The sequence below is a fragment of the Macaca mulatta genome, chromosome 5 (assembly GCF_049350105.2).
Source record: "Macaca mulatta isolate MMU2019108-1 chromosome 5, T2T-MMU8v2.0, whole genome shotgun sequence".
Taxonomy (NCBI): Eukaryota; Metazoa; Chordata; class Mammalia; order Primates; family Cercopithecidae; genus Macaca; species Macaca mulatta.
This window is the reverse complement of record NC_133410.1, coordinates 51,166,062-51,183,242: the sequence shown is the minus strand read 5'-3', so window position 1 is coordinate 51,183,242 and position 17,181 is coordinate 51,166,062.

Below are 17,181 nucleotides of genomic sequence, written 5' to 3'. Positions count from 1 at the left end.
CTCATCTTCTAAGGAGTAAATGAAAGCTTCCTAATAATGATAGCAAGCAGCCCTTACTATGTGCCAGGCACTATTCTAAGCACTTTATTTACATCAACCTGTGCTAGAACCCCCTTCTATCTCCAAAATGTCCGCTTTGTCTGATAAATTAAGTGATCACTCTGCCTATTGAGGTCCTACTATTATTCCCCATTTTACAAATGAGGAAACCAAGGAATAGAGAAAATAAGTAATCTGCCCAAGTTCACACAAAGAAGTAAGTGCCAGAGCTGGGATTTGAACCCAGGCCCCAGAGTCCACACTCTTTAAGATACTAGGCCATACTGCCTCACCTTTGAGTCTGGTAGGGGAATATGGAGCAGTATAAATATTACAAATGATGTTACAATATTGATATACAATATTGTAATATTACAATATTACAAATTAATTACTAATTACTCTTCATGTTGTTTAGTTGTTATTTAAAATCTATTTTATATCCCACAAACAAGCATGAGAGAAAGTAAAATGGATGTGATGGGTTCCCTGACGGTCCTGGAAGTGGAGCGTGGAATTGCTCTTACATAACAGTGCAGCAGTTAGGCAATGGTCTGATTTTCAGACCATTTCCAACATGGTCTGAAAATCAAAAGGCTACAGTGACTGATCACAGTACACGGATCAAACCGATGCCTGACTTAAAACCCTTCATTGCCTTTCTGTGCCCTGAGGATCTAGTCTAACTGTCCTCGCAAGGGCTCCAAGACTGTGCCCACCTTTCAGGTCTTAAGGGCTTTCTTCCTGCTTCTGGAACATGTCATCCTTTCTGCTACTTTGGGGCTTTTCCTGCCTGTGCTGTTCTCTCTGCCGGAGGGGTCCTCCCTTCCCCATCGCCTTTGCCAGGAAAACTCCAGAGTGAAATCACAGGTCCTAGCTGTTTCTTGACCCTTGCCAGCCCGGGGGCCTCCGAGAGGTTAGTCCCTCCGTTCCACAAGCCCCGGGCCCTGCCTGCTCCTCCTTCCTAACACTCCCCGCTCTGGTGTGAAGTCCATCTTCTCCACCGTGCTGAATGGGCGTCCGGCACACAGCCCGGAAGTATTTGTTGACTAAATTTCTGACCGCCGGACAGACTAAGAGAAATAGCAGATTCACCGCCCTCCACCACACATACACTTTGGGCTTAAGAAGTTTACAATTGGCCAGGCGCGGTGGCTCACGCCTGTAATCCCAGCACTCTGGGAGGCCCAGGCAGGCGTATCACTTGAGATCAGAAGTCCAAGACCAGCCTGGGCAACATGGTGAAACCCCGTCTCCATCAAAAAATACAAAAATTAGCAGGGCGTGGTAGCAGGCGCCTGTAGTCCCAGCTCTTCGGGAGGCTGAGGCAGGAGAATCGCTTGAGCCCAGAAGGTGGAGGTTGCAGTGAACCGAGATCATATCACTGCACTCCAGCCTGGGCAACAGAGCAAGACTCCGTCTCAAAAAAGAAAAAAAAGTTTACAATTAATGAAAGCAATACATAAGAATATACAAATCGTAATACTTCAAAATTCACAGAGTGGTGTCAATGCCATGGCTAAGGCTGTACTACTTAGTTGCTTAGTTAAAAACAAAAGTTAATTCTAATTATTTCTCTTTAAGGGAATAAATAATTTCCTGTAGTGACTGACACAAGACATGCCTTGGAGTTGAGAATCCCTCTCTCAGAGGGGAGGGGTCGTGAGCTGGAATCTGTTTCTATATACAAATCCTTCTATTGAGATCAGGAGAAAGTGCCTCTGGCTGAGAAAGGGACAACATGACAGGTGAACAGCCAGGCTGACGTTGGCGATTGTATGAAGACACGTCTGATCATCATACCAAACCACTTAGGTAAGAGACAGGGTCAAATCACAATGTGGGAGTGGCTCACCACCCTGGCCATGCCACTTCTTCCTACAATGAGAGGAGTATAACTTCTAGTAGATTTGCTGTTGTTTTGTTGCTGAAATTGGGGAGCAGTTGTTTGTTTGTTTTTCTTTTTCTTTTTTTGAGACAGGGTCTCACTCTGTCACCCAGGCTGGAGTGCAGTAGTGCTATCTCAGTTCACTGCAACCTCCGTCTCCAGGGTTCAAGTGATTCTCCTGGATCAGCCTCCCCAGTAGCTGGGATTGCAGGCATGTGCCACCATGCCTGGTTAATTTTTGCATTTTTAGTCAACACGGGGTTTCACCATGTTGGCTAGGCTGGTCTCGAACTCCTGGACTCAAATGATCGCCCACCTCAGCCTCCCAAAGTGCTGAGATTACAGGTGTGAGCCACCGCACCTGGCCCAGTGGTTTGTTTTACTCAAGATGAAATAATTCCTAAGTGCCTTTCTTAGGCCCAGCATCTCAAGCACTTGCAGGATTTTCTGTACTGGAGGTCACACAGGTGGCCGACCAAGTTTGTGCCCAGCCACTGCTGACAGTCCTCCATCTGTGCGTTTGCCTTCATCCACTCTAGTATGTGTACACTGCAATTTCATTTATTTACTTCACTCTGCTGTGATAATTGCACATTTGGGAAAAGGCATCTAAAATATCACCAAGAAAATAAGAAAAGAAAAAGGCAATTTTTCTTAAGGTGCTTTGATGAATTTCAGTCTTTATTCTGATTGCTTTTGCTTCGGCTTCTTACTTTATGTATTTACTCTTCAGGGTTGGAGTAATTGCATTTCTGATTTCTCTTATTTGGGTGACCAGAATTGGCTTAGTAATGCTGTTTGAACACCTCACAGATTTCTTTTATTGCAACATAATGGGGTGGTTTTTTTTTTGGTTTGTTTATCCCATTGTTGTGCTCACTGCTCCATCCCCAGCCCTTTTCAAATTTTTCACTGTTTGCAGACAGGTTTCCTTTCTCACCTGGAATTTCTTGCCAGGATGTCTCTCTTCTGCCAGCAAAAGGGAAAGAGGCTGACACAGTGGAATTGTGTCTTCTCTTTCTCAGAGTGCCCTTGCATTTTCATGACAGTTTGGGTTATGAATTCACATCCTAGTGTTTGGCAGCACACTAGGACTGCTGGGGTGTGCCTCAGACCTACATCCATAAGGACACTTTATAAAAGCTGTGATCAAATCTCTAAGAACTACCTCCCATCTATAGTCACCTTTGTGTGGCTCAGCTGTTGCCCCTTTAGTGGGATTGCTGGATCAAATGAGAAAGGGGCCAGGTGCAGTGGCTCAAGCCTGTAATCCAGTGCTTTGTGAGGCTGAGGTGGGAGGATCTCTTGAGGCCAGGAGTTCAAGGCCAGCGTGGACAACATAATGAGGCCTTGTCTCTACAAACAATAAAAAATTAGCATGGTGCTATTCTTTTAGGTGTGGTGATGTGTGCCTGTAGTACCAGCTGCTCAGAAGGCTGAAGAGGGAGGGTCACTTGAGCCAAGGAGCTGGAAACTGCAGTGAGCTATGATCACACCACTACACTCCATCCAGCCTGCGTGACAGAGTGAGACCCTATCTCAGAAAAATGTTTTTAAGTGAGACAAAATTATTTTGTAGGTTATATTTTCCAAGGTAGCAATTTAACTGTGGTTGTTATCCTTTTATAAAAGGGGTTTCTTAATTTGGAAAGAAACAAATGAAAGAGAAATTCCACTAAAAATAACAGTGAAAGGAGAAAACACACTTACCAAAATGTAGAAGTAGCTCGCACAATATCATCGAATCTCGATCCACTTTAGATATTGGAGCATGATCACCAATTCGTCTTTCTAGCTGCTTTGCTCGAACCGCTCTTTGAACACTGGCTCTATGGGAACAGTTGTCAAGGAAACGTGTACAGCGTGGCTCTTCTGCCAGTTCATTCGGCGGGTCCCCCACTCTGCAGCATGGGTGTGCGGTGGGCTTTTCTGTAGCTTATTTTAGTTTTATCTTGATTAATATGAATGATCATCAGTCACTTGGTGACTTGAAGAAATTTTTTTATAGCTTGTGGTGAAGAATTGAAAAAAACGTGGCTGTCATTTTGTTCTCCAACTGGGGCTTAGCTGATGTGCCTCCTAACAAAATTCACTAATATTGAGTACAATTTACCACCCCCAGATACTTTTATATGTGGGTTTAAAATAACGTCCTAACACAAGTGTGAGCCATAAATACTGCCTAGACTTTCAATTCTGTGAAAATGTGAATTGAGGTCTAAATATCATCCTTAGCCTCCATTTCCCTACAGGTATCAACATAAGACTCATGGATTAAGAGAATCCTCACCCTCTCTGTTTGAATCTTTAAATGCTTCAACACAGCTTTCAGATTTTCCTTTACTTAAGCCACTGTCTTCTAGTGTAAGGGTTGTAAACACTGAGATGTTGTAGACAAATGAGATAATTTCTCATTTGTTTTGTTTAGGGAAAATCCGTGAGAGTCTATTATTTGGCTCTATTTTAAATTTAGCTATTCTCTAAAATCACCGTTTAAATGAAATGAGGCGCTTGGAAAAATAATTTTGCTTCCAATACTGTAAGAAATTGGCATATTATCTGTCCTAACTCAGCAACTTGTACTAATACCCATGAGCTATTAAATTCAAACCAAAACTAAATAGCTTTGTTTTCATTCCATCCATCCATTCTCCATTCTCCATCCATCCCACTCATTCACCCAACATTTACTTTGAGGAAACCTCTAATAATAAAAGGTGTAAGTTTAATGAAAGACCATGTGATAGATCAGGTTGAATTGACTACTGTATTAGTCTGGGTTCTCCAGAGGGACAGAACCAATAAGATATATGTATATGTAAAAGGAAGTTTATTAGGAAGAATTGGCTCACACGATTACAAGGCAAAGTCCTACGATAGACTGTCTGCAAGCTGGGAAAGAGAGAAGCCAGTAGCAGCTCAGTCCAAGTCCAAAAGCCTCAAACCAGGGAAGCTGACAATACAGTCGTCGGTCTGTGGCTTAAGGCCTGAGAGCCCTTAGGAAGCCGCTGGTGCAAGTCCTAGAGTCCAAAGGCTGAAGAACCTGGAGTCTGATGTCCAAGCACAGGAGGAGCACAAGCAAGCACCTGGCATGGGAAGAAGAAAGAGCCAGAAGGCTCAGCAAGCAAACCGATCCCACCTTCTCCCACCTGCCTTGATCTAGCCATGCCGGCAGGCGATTGGATGGTGCCCTCCCACACTGAGGGTGGGTCTTCCTCTCCTAGTCCACAGACTCATTTGTCAATCTCCTCTGGCAACGCCCTCACGGACACTCAGAAACCATCCTTCACCACCCATCCAGGCATCCCTCTAGCCAATCAAGTTGACACCTCATATTAACCATCACAACTATTCTATTTGAGCTTCCTAATGTTGTTAAGAAGCTACAATTCTCTGGACAGGCATGCGTGTATACACACAAGCACGCATGCATGCACACACACACACATATACTCACAGAGTTTCCTTCTGCACCTTTTTAAATTGGATATTCACACAGCTCATCTCAAGGTGACATCTAAAAAAGGTCTCAATCAAGACTGTGGAACGGCACAAGAAAAGGCTGGCTGATAACTGCCCACCAAGAGGTCTTGCTGGTTGGCATTTTGACATCACCATTCTCAGGTCTTGCCCTCAGCTCTGTAGGCTCAGAAACGTGACTCCATCTGTACTCCTGAGGAAAGAGTCACAGTAGCCTTGCTCACAAGACACTGAAGAGCAAGACAAATGGCTGGGGTGTTAATCACAATGAGAAATGCGACTGACACATGGATTGTAATACTTAGTGGGTTCTCATCCTATAGGAGAAATCAAATTATAATGACAAGAGTGGATGTTGAGCATGAATCAGAGCAAGGGAAATGACAGTCCACATATCCACTGGCATTAGGTTCTGAGAGTTTGATGGGGGACATCTAGGATAGGAGTATGGCCCCTGGGACTGCAGAGGGAAGCCATAGGCTAGTGTACATACACCACACAGATAAAACAAGATCCGCATAGCAGACCCTGTAGTTCATGTTGTCCACCTTCCCTCTGATGAATCTCCCTTTGCCTTTCCCTCTTTGGATACACTAATAACTTTTTTTTTTAGACTGAGTATTGCTCTCCCCAGGCTGGAGTACAGTGGCACGATATCGGCTCACTGAAACCTCTGCCTCCCAGGTTCAAGAGATTCTTATGCCTCAGCCTCCCGAGTAGCTGGAACTACAGGCATGTGCCACCATGCCTGGCTAGTTTTTGTATTTTTAGTAGAGATAGGGTTTCACCATGTCGGCCAGGCAGGTCTCAAACTCCTGATCTCAGGTGATCCACCTGCCTTGGCCTCCTAAAGCGCTGGGATTACAGGCGTGAGCCAGTGCGCTTAGCCAGATACACTAATGTCTTGTAGAGTGTCTATTGCAACTTTACACACAAATCCAGCCTGATTTCACCCAAAACTATTCCCTGATACTTGATTGAAAGAATCTTTTGGTTCCACCCTTGCAGGATGCATTTCTATAGTTCGATTCTGAAAAGTGTTCCTTATTCCATGTTTGAGGGAGAGGGGTCCCTGACTCTGGCCCCGTTTACTGCTCCCCCATGAAGTCTTGCTTGCTTTTTAGATAATGCTCTTTCTCCTTTGCCTTCAGCAGAAGTGTAAGTCTTTGTCCATGCTCTGGATCTGTGCCAATTCCTACAGCTTCTTCTGGTTGGCATCCAAAGCCCTGAAAATCATCATCCAAAGAGAGAAACACTGTGATCTGACGACATGCAGTTCAGTAATATCCTGCTGGTTACAATCAGTTCTGACATAATGTATTTATGGGATAGATAAGATCAGTTCAAGATCATAAAGTATTGAAAGGTGGATATACCAGAGGTAGAGAAGAGGTTTAGGAGCAAAAATCATGGCTTCCCCTTGTTCATTTCCCTTTGTCCAATGCCACTAATATTCATGTGATACCCAGAGAGTGAAAGATTTATTTCCCATTCAGCTTAATTACACAAACGTTTATTCATTAGGCACCTATTGTCTGATAGGTTCCATACCAGGCAGTCAATGAAATGAGGAATTTGGAAAAATAATTTTGTTTCTAATACAGTAAGAAATTAGTAGATGGACTTTCCTGACAAGTTTGTATTAATACCTGTGAGTTATTAGGTAGAATATAGAGATGAATGTGACATAGTCAAAAAGCTTGAGGTCTTCTGGAAGAGACAAAATATGTATTTATTCATTCAATACATATTTACTGAGCATTTATTATGTGCCTCCCACATTTTGCTCGAGCCCTATCAAAGCCCTTGTCATTCCCTGAGCCCATTACACTGTTGCGTCTGCCTGCTGTTACCCCTTCCTGAGAGAGTGAAAGAAGTAGGAGCAAATGGACTAATTAATGAAGTAAGGACCTGGAGCAAATATGAAGCAGGCAATCAAGGATACAGGCAGGAAGGCAAGAGAACCTCTGCTGAGACTGCAGGAGAGCTGTGTGGATGATCAGTGATGTAGGTAAACATGGTGGTGGTAGAAAGGGCCACATGTGGAACACAGAGGGAGCATTGGATCTGGGCCAGTTCTGCCCAACACAGCATTCCTCTAATGGGAAACTTTAGCTCAGGGACTCTCCAGAGACCTGACTGAGATTTTCTTGAACTTCTGCTGAGGTTTGAGGCTCTTCCCATTCCATCCCTCCTTCCCTTCCTGCTCTCCTTCCGCAGATGTAGACCTGCACCGTGGTTAAAAGGTTTTGCCTAATTACCCCTGCTCCCTCGCCCTTTGTCCTCACAGGCATTTCCCTCAACAAACCTCTTGAACAGAGAATTCCTGCTTGGTGTCTGCCTCTCAGAGGACGCAAATTGATACCACATCTTATAAGTAGGGGAAAATGGAAGGCTGAAGGGACTCAGTGTGGTTTCTCCGTATGATGGAAGAACAGACGTAGAGGGAAGGAGAGCATGGGAATTGCAAGGGTTGGTGGTGAGGGCTGGAGAGAAGATTAGACAGATCAGGATGTAAAAGGGCTTGGGGGAGCAGAGTGCAGAAAATGGCTGTAGGAATAGGTTGCTGGAGGAGAGATGAGGGTCAATGATACTGGTCTGGAACTACAAGGCAAGAATGTTAGTTGCCTATTCATTACTAATAGAACCCTGATTTTATTCAGAACAGCAGTGGACCCAGTTGACAATTCTCAGCTTTCTTTGCAGTTAAGGGTGGCCAAAAATGTGTAAGTAAAAATCATTGGCTAGGGAAGGGGCGGGGGGCGCAAGAAAAAAAAGTGAGCAATCACCTAGAAGGTGTGCCCATTCGCCATTTCTTCTCCTTTCTTCTTCCAGCCTTTCAGCCAGTTTGGACCATGAACCACTTTAAGGACAGAAACCAAGGCTAGGATGGTGGAGCAGAAAGACAGGGATCCCTAAACAACATGGAGTCACCATTCTAGCCCTGATTCGACTATATGAGAGGGTTTGCATTATTTAAGCCACTTTGCTGCGTATTTCATGTACAGTCAAACCAATTCTAACTGGTACAGATAAATCTATTGCACCAACGTTTCAGCCCCTGACAGGGCCTTCTGCAGTGTCAGGCCCAGCTCCCATGGAAGGGGAGTGGGGAGGGAGAAGAGCAGACATAACTATCTCCTGGAGGTTGAGGTAGAGAGGATGTATATAAGTCAGATGGAAAGATGCATAGTGTCGAAGGGGAATATTTTGGAGGCTAAGGGTGAGAGGAACAAGAAGAAAATGCCATGTATGCGAACATGTACACATCAGGGGAGGAGGGCCAAAGGGCAGAGGTTCTCGCCTGAGAATGGAGACGTGCCAGATTAGAAATATGGATGAGAAGTGGCCAGCAGGAGAATATTTATCTCCCCTCCCTGACCCTAGATGATTGTGGGGTGATGGAGTGGAGCAGCTTCTACCCTGGAAGGCTGAAATAAAGTGTTTGTTTCCAATGGGAGTTTAGAAAACAATCAAAATGGACAGGGGAGCTGTATTCAGTGAAGGGAAGAGTCAGAGGAAATAAATCACAAAAGAACACTGAGGCAAGCAGAGAGGCGAGGGTGCCGTGGGGAGTGGAGCTTTGCCTTTGGGGAGGTGGCTAAAGACTGCAGAGAGCAGAAGCCGGGAGGCATTGGCTTGCACCCACATTTCGGCCCCTGACAGAGCCTCCTGCAGTGGCAGACCCAGGTCCCATGGAAGGGGAGTGGGGAGGGGGAAGAGCAGTGCAGCCTGCAGATTTCCTAAGTTTTTGCTGCTGTTCAGGGACAAATTTGCGTAAGGCAGGAATGAGTCCTCATCACAAATGTGGATCCTGACTCAAATACAGTTACAATTACAGTTCAGCTCCATTTGAAGGTGAGAAACAAGCTCCCAGGTGAAGGAGCTCGGAGTCTGAAAGCTGCCTGGGCCAAAGTACCTGGTAATTAGGGTTCGCTTTGCTGTCTGAGGACTGGAGCTGTTTCTGCCCCACTTGGCATTTCCCTATGTTCCCCACTGGAATCAACAAATCATGACAACTCTAAGGATTTGGGGGTGGGGGACATTAAGTGAAGATCATTGGGTTTCATGTGTTACACGAAAGAACCAAGAACCAATATGAATGGAATGAATCTTAGCATTTTTGAAGTTTGAGAACTTCAAGTTCAGTCATACTTCCCCTTCTCCCTTTATCTCTGCTAAAAATGCTGCATGGACAATAGGACCCAATTTTCTGAACCTCAAAGAAGATATACCGTTTGATAACAAGTATATTTTTTGTTAACAGGCCAGCATTTTTGAAATTAGAAGAGCCCTCAAAAATGCAGGCTGTCTTCCTACTCTCTAGGACATATTCACTTTTTATAACTAAGTCAGTTTCGTTTTTAGGATTTTGTGGCACCCATCTCAGCCGGTGAGAATTAGAAAATTCTCAGGGTGTTGCAAAACTAGGTTTGGGAATTATCAACCTAGATATTTCCCAAAAGTGCGTTAGACATCCCGTGTCCTAAGCCAAGCAATTCACAGCCATCCTGCCTGCAGAGAGCCTGCTTCTTAATCTTCTCTTCTTCAGAGCACACATCAGGCCTGGGAAGGCCAGCAAGCCCAGTTCCCAGTGAGTGACAAGTTTGGATTTCAGGGGTTCTGAGTGGACTTTGAACCTTCTCAATACTATTTTTGCCTCACTGCTTCAGTGACTTTGGACATTTTCTTCTGATTGATTAGGATTAAATGTGCTTTTCTAAGCTCCTGTTGAGACATGTGGTTCTCATTACTGTCACTGCTCATTCCCCACAGTCCAGCAGCCTCTGCCCCTTTCTCCAGCATTGCCTGTTATCTCAGGATCCCATCACAGGCCTGGAGGAACCGGCTGGGAGTCTGGATGTGGGTGATGAGGAAGGCTGGTAGGAAAGCCAGGAACCCACAGGAACTGTGGTCCAGGAGCTCCATTCCTCTTTGTCCACAAGCATGACAGGATAGCCTGGGAGGGTTCAGGAGCGTCTTCTCCCCAAGTCAATATGTTAACCCATGTGGAATTTCACTAAGTGAATGTCCAGGTGCGTCAGTCAGGGGTCTGATGGGAAAGACGGTACCATCAAATTGGGTGATTTGAGTAGAGTTTAATCAAACCACGTGCTAGTTGGATTCTCTGGGAAGCAGATGCTGGGACCGAGTTAGGAGTGTGGAGTGAGTTAGAAGTTAGGATTTATTAGGGGTTATAGTCTATGGAAGATAAAAGGAGCAGCAAGCAAGAATGAACAGGGAAAACCTTCAGTCTCGATGCAAATCACCTGTAATAAAAAAGAAGGGACAAAGCAGGACTGGGCCAGGGAAGCTCAGAGCATGAGTCTGATCTGACTGAGTCTTAACCAACCCAGTCGGGAGCAGGAGCAAGGACAGCCAGTTAGAGGAGTCTCTGTTGTCACACAGAAATGGTCAGGACCCCCGGCCCTGGTATCCCCATCATGTTCCGTCATTAGCTGGGGCTGTTCAGAAATAGCCTGGCAAATAGCAGCAGCAGCAGCAGCAGCAAGAACAGCCATGAAATCGATCTTGAAGGCTGAAGGCAGTCAATTCACTGCAGCCTTGCAGCTGAATGGCAAGTTCTTCCATGCAAGAAGATCTGAGAGGTGCACCTCCATGGCTGCCACGCAGGCTCCTCCCGAACGCACAGGTAGAGGGTAGAGCACCCAAGCCACAGAGCAGACGAGGCAGAGAGGGGCCCCACTGGCCTCATCAGCCCTGAGTACAGTCTGTCGGGTGGGGATGCAGCCACCCTGAAGGGAGGGAGTTGGGGATAAGCACCTGTGCCTCACCCTCCTCCCTCCATCCTGCCAGTGCTCTCCATTCTTCATCCCGACCAGCTTGTTGGTCTAATGCATGCCCATCAGCCTCCCAGGGTGTACAGCAGGGTGGAGGGGCTCAGCAAACACAGGTGGCACACAGCGCAGCCTTGGAGAAGGAGCAAAGTCTCCCAGGGAGAGAGAATCCAGCGGTGGGGAAGGCCTGAGGCAGGCAGAGATGTTTCTTTGTCTTGCCAAGCTTCTCCTCAGCTGTCTGCATCCCAGAGTCACTGCCCAGCTAACAAAGGATCACTCTCCACCCCTCAGTAGGTTCACTGCCAAATCAGGGGCCTTAGGAATGACTGCACACAGAGAGAGAGAAGGGGAGAGGAGGGAAGGGGGAAGGGTAGGGGACACTTCAAAGTGGAGTGCCCACTCACATACACCACACACATGCACGCACACCACATTCTACTTTCCTGGGTCTTACACATGAGGGTGAGAGGTGACACAGGGATCAGAATCTGAAGCCAGCAGCATTCCTGAGACTCCTTATGCACCTGCCTATGCAGTCCAAACTTCCCAGAACTGTCCCTCTTTCAGGGTCTTAATGCTTTGCAGAGTGGCCTGTGGCCATCCGTGCATATGACCCTTAGGTCTCACCGCTTCCGACAGAGGACTCCTCTCTGATGGCAGCTTACTTTCTCCAGCTGCCTGTAGGCATTTATCTTGTTTCACAGCCATTCACAGCCACAGGAAACATTAGTTCTGTTTCCGAGGAATGGACAATGCTGGGCAAATTACCTTTGGCAGCGAGCAGTTAAGATAATTTTTTAATGATACAAACAGGACTCAGCCGATGGTGTTCAAAACAGGCCTGCTGGAGCTGAACTGGGAGCCAGCAGACGGCTTCTCTCCTAACTCAGTTTGACTGAGTGAGACGTTTGATTTGAGCTTCCATTAAAGAGGTAGAATGTATTAAATTGTTTTGATGATGATTGGCCTTTTTTCAGTGAAAGAATGTAACTCTTTTTGTCTATGAAAGAGTATATACATGGATCATTTCCTTCTTCTACCCGCTATTCAATGAGGCCCAGGCCAATTTCTTAAGTGAAGGCTCAGGACTTACTAAGTCACTTATTTTGCCACAATGTTTGCAAAAGTAATTGGTGAAAAATGTCCAATTGACATGAGTGTATTCGGACAACGGGAAGGGAGATGGGTTTCCTTCTTAAGGGTCAGAAACAATACCCAGCTCCCTGCTAGGTTCGGTCCTCTGCCTTCAAGCTAAGTGAATTCTTGTTGATTGTAAAAAGGAAAGGCAAAACATTTTCCAGTGTTGTTTTCTGTTGGGACACTGACGTGATGCTCATCTGTAAGGCAACTCTCTCTGCAGAATCACCACCTCCCATCCACGGAGAATTAATACAGTCACAGTGGAGACAGAGACCCAGCCGAGATGACAGTTACAGGGCCGGGGAGTGAGAGGGGAGAGAGCAGGAGGCAGCGTTTGCTTTTGCCTTCTGATAGTCTCGTCTGGGACTTGGACACCTCTGCATTATCCTTCTAGTCTATAAAACAGTAGAAGGGAGTCTAAAAGAAGACATTTCCACGTATCTGTCTACCTCGGTTTGCCAAGGACTGCTATAATAGAGATCACCAATTGAGCGGCTGAAACAACGCAGATGTATTTCCTACCAGTTCTGAGGACGAGAGATCACGCTGTCGGCAGGACTGGTTTCTCCTGAGGCCTTTCCCTTGGCTTGTAAATGGCTGCCTTCTAGGGACTTCATGCATTCTTCCCTGTGTGTGTATCTGTGCCCTAATCTCCTTTTCTTGTGAGGTCACCTGTCAGATTGGATTAGCACCCATCCTAATGAACTCTTTTTAACTTAATTACCTCTTTAAATACCTTATCTCCATTCACATTCTGAGGTACCAGGGGTTAGGACTTCAGCATAAGAATTTGAGGGGACAAAATCCAGCCCGTAACACTGCCATTGCCTGTTTCACTTCTTAGCACAGTTTTTTGTTTGTGGCTTAGTGGTTGATCTAGTGGCAGGGAGGCGCAGCCTTCTAACTCTGACCATCTGGAAGTGGCGCTGTGACTGCACAGTCCTGGCAGAGTCAGCCGTATCTTGTATCCTATGGCACATGTGCTTCTTAAAAGTTACATGAAGACTTTACAGTTAAGGCATATTTTCAAGGCCTGCTTATGAAAGGAAACCTGTAATAAATACTTTGTAAAATTCAGAATTGTCTTCTAATTTATTTACTTTGGTAAATTCAGATTTCTGGATCAACAATTTTCTTTTTTCTTTTCTTTTTTTTTTTTTTTGAGACGGAGTTTCACTCTTGTTGCCCAGGCTGGAGTGCAATGGCGCGATCTTGGCTCACTGCAACCTCCACCTCCCAGGTTCAAGCGATTCTCCTGCCTCAGCCTTCCGAGTAGCTGGGATTACAGACATGAGCCACCACGCCTGGCTACTGTTGTATTTTTAGTAGAGACGGGGTTTCTCCACTTTGGTCAGGCTGGTCTCGAGCTCCCAACCTCAGGTGATCCGCCCTCCTCGGCCTCCCAAAGTGCTGGGATTATAGGCATGAGCCACCGTGCCCAGCTTGGGTCAACAATTTTCCAAGAGAAGGGCCTATCCATATTCCTAAACACCAACAGCTCAACAAAAATTTTGGAGGTCTTGCTACATGGTAATCTCTTGCTGCTGGGAGCTTAGGATACAACTGTGCACAGGACAAATGCGGGCCCTGCCTGCTTGCAGTTTCATATTTAACAGGGCAAACAGAAGATGTGACACAGAAATACTAAATGGAATTTTCTTTCTTTTCTTTTCTTTTTTTTTAGAGATGGGGTCTTGCTATGTTGCCCAGGCTGGTCTCGAACTCTTGACTTCAGGTGATCCTCCCATCTTGGCCTCCTGAAGTGCTAGGATTACAGGTGTGAGCCACCAGGACTGGCAGAGTTTTCTTTCTGCATTATAGTACAGTGCACCTACCCATTCATTCACTCATTCATTCATTCAGTAAATTTTTTTTTTTTTTTGAGACGGAGTTTCGCTCTGTCTCCCAGGCAGGAGTGCAGTGGCGCAGTCTTGGCTCACTGCAAGCTCTGCCTCCTGGGTTCATGCCATTCTCCTGCCTCAGCCTCCCGAGTAGCTGGGACTACAGACGCCAGCCACCACGTCCGGCTAATTTTTTGTATTTTTTAGTAGAGATGGGGTTTCACCGTGTTAGCCAGGATGGTCTCGATCTCCTGACTTCATGATCTACCTGCCTCGGCCTCCCAAAGTGCTGGGATTACAGGCGTGAGCCACCGCACCCGGCTCATTCAGTAAATTTTTAGTGAGCACATCCCACCTCTCAGGCCTTGTCATGTGGGCAGGGAAAACACTGGTGAAGAAGACAGTCATGGTCTGCATGGCTCTTACATATGAGTTGTGAATTATTAGCCTATTGTTTTGTAGATGCAGCTGTAATAGATTTATAAAATTGAGCCAAATATTGTCACAACTAGGTGTAGTTTGGGAAAATGCTTCTTGATGAATCTCCCTCGTTTCTTCCTTCCCTCCCTCCCTCCCTTCCTTCCTTCCTTCCTTATTGCAGATTGCAGATTATTATTGCAGATTGGCTTGTGGAAGTTCTACAGTACCACCAGTGGTCTTTCAAGCCTGATATGCTTTCATTTGATTTCCTTTTTGATGCAAAATAAATTTTAAAAATGTACTAAAATCAGTGGCATAGAAATTGCAGTAAGGGATGTTCTCAATTTGAAGTAACCCATAAGTGCTATATATCCATGAGCCAGGAACATTCGTCTATTTAGCCAAGTGGAAAGATAAGTGAGATGGGGGTTAGCAAAAAATAGATAAATATGCATACTTTCAAAAGAGTAATTATATTTTTACACCTCTTCAAGCTGTCCTATTTTCTCTGTCTCTTTTTTATGTGGCAGTGCTAAATTTAAAGCAAATGGAAAAACAACAGACTGAATGTTACAACAAAATATATTGTATCAAACAAACTAACCAAGACAAGTTTGTTGGGAAGGTTTTAATTAGCTGAGCTTTGTGCACACTCAGCCAAGTTCTAACATGGTGCATAGAACTTTGGCAGACAAATCACTATGGCATCTGATGGTGACTGACCTTACTTTGAAGCAAATTATTACTTCCAAGAATTATAATGCTGCAACTTTTTGGACATAGCAATGCTCATTTTAAGGACATCTTTTAGATAGAAATTTAAGAAACAAAACAATACAAAGCAAAACAAAAACAAATAGGTGACATTGTTTAGAACTATCTGGCCATCCAAATGGCATGCCATGAATATCTACCAGCTTCATGATTATATGTCAACCTACAGCTGTTTACATAAAGAAAACCTTCACCATGGGGCCGATTAGCGGAACAACCCTCAACACTCTGGCCTTGAGCCTCTTCCCTGCTTTTCTTTCTTTTTCTTTTTTCTTTTCTTTTCTTTTTTTTTTTTGAGATGGAGTCTCACTCTATTGCCCAGGCTGGAGTGCAATGGTGTGATCTTGGCTCACAGCAACTTCTGCCTTCCAGTTCAAGTGATTCTCCATCCTTAGCCTCTCCAGTGGCTGGGATTATAGGTGCCCACCACCACACCCGGCTAATTTTTGTATTTTTACTAGAAACGGGGTTTCACCATGTTGGCCAGGCTGATCTCCAACTCCTGGCCTCAAGTGATCCACCTGCCTTGGCCTCCCAAAGTGCTGGGATTATAGGCGTGAGCCACTGCGCCTGGCCGGTTTTTTTCTTTTATGGGATATAACGCTAGTATAGCCTCTGGCCATATCTTTTGCTTGGGTAAAGCAGAAGCTTGCATTTTCTGAGCTTGTTTGCTACTGATTCCCATAGTTTTTGATAGAAGAGACCAAAGCAGTCACTGGTTCTAGTTCTTACATATATAGATGACGGAACAGAGGTTTTCAATATTTTTCCTTTGGCAGTTTGTCTCCCAACAAGGTAACAATCTGAATATTCCTCTGTGGTATAGAGGTAGGCCAAAGAATCGGGTAATGTATATATAAAACCACATCAAAAAGGCCTGTCCATTTCAGTGTCTTAAGACTGACCCAAGCTTCTGACTTCAAATGGATTGAAAAGGTGGTGAAAAGGGCCATTGCTTAAAGATTTTCTACATAGAGGCAAAATCAAGATAGTCACTGTTGGCCGGGCGTGGTGGCTCATGACTGTAATCTCAGCACTTTGGGAGGCCGAGACGGGCGGATCACCTGAGGTTGGGAGTTCAAGACCAGTCTGACGAACATGGAGAAACCCCGTCTCTACAAAAAATACCAAATTAGCTGGGCATGGTGGCGCATGCCTGTAATCCCAGCTACTCCAGAGGCTGAGGCAGGAGAATCGCTTGGACCCAGGAGGCGGAGGTTGTGGTGAGCCGAGATTGTGCCATTGCACTCCAGCCTGGGCAACAAGACCGAAACTCCACCTCAAAAAAAAAAAAAAAAAAAAAAAATTCACTGTTAATTATTTGAAATCATCCAGGCCAAAGTGCTCACATTGAGATCCTTCATCCGCTGGTTGGCCATGGTGCAGTTTTGTGCACATTCTAACACACTGACTTTAAGAGTTTGGATCCCGTGTGTTGCAAATAGTGCAGTCCAGCCGGAGCTGTGAACAACAGTGCAAATAGATGTGCTCATTGGTTGGTACATCCGAAATAAGCACTTTATGATGCTAGAAATGAAAGTGCCCTTTAGTTCCGAGGAGGAAATAGAAGGCACTCAGTCAGTTCTAACAGAGTCGTTCTTGGATTCATGGGCAGCAACTGCAGGGCCAGGAAGGAGCTGAAGTGAATCTTCCGTATCCCTCTGCCTCGGGTGTCAGAACCCGTTTACTGGAACTGGAAGACATTGCCTACATGACCATTCCATCTGTCTTTGAGACATCGGAGATCCCAGTTAGCCTGGTTCATCACCAATGCTCACATCATGTACCTTATAGGGAGCTC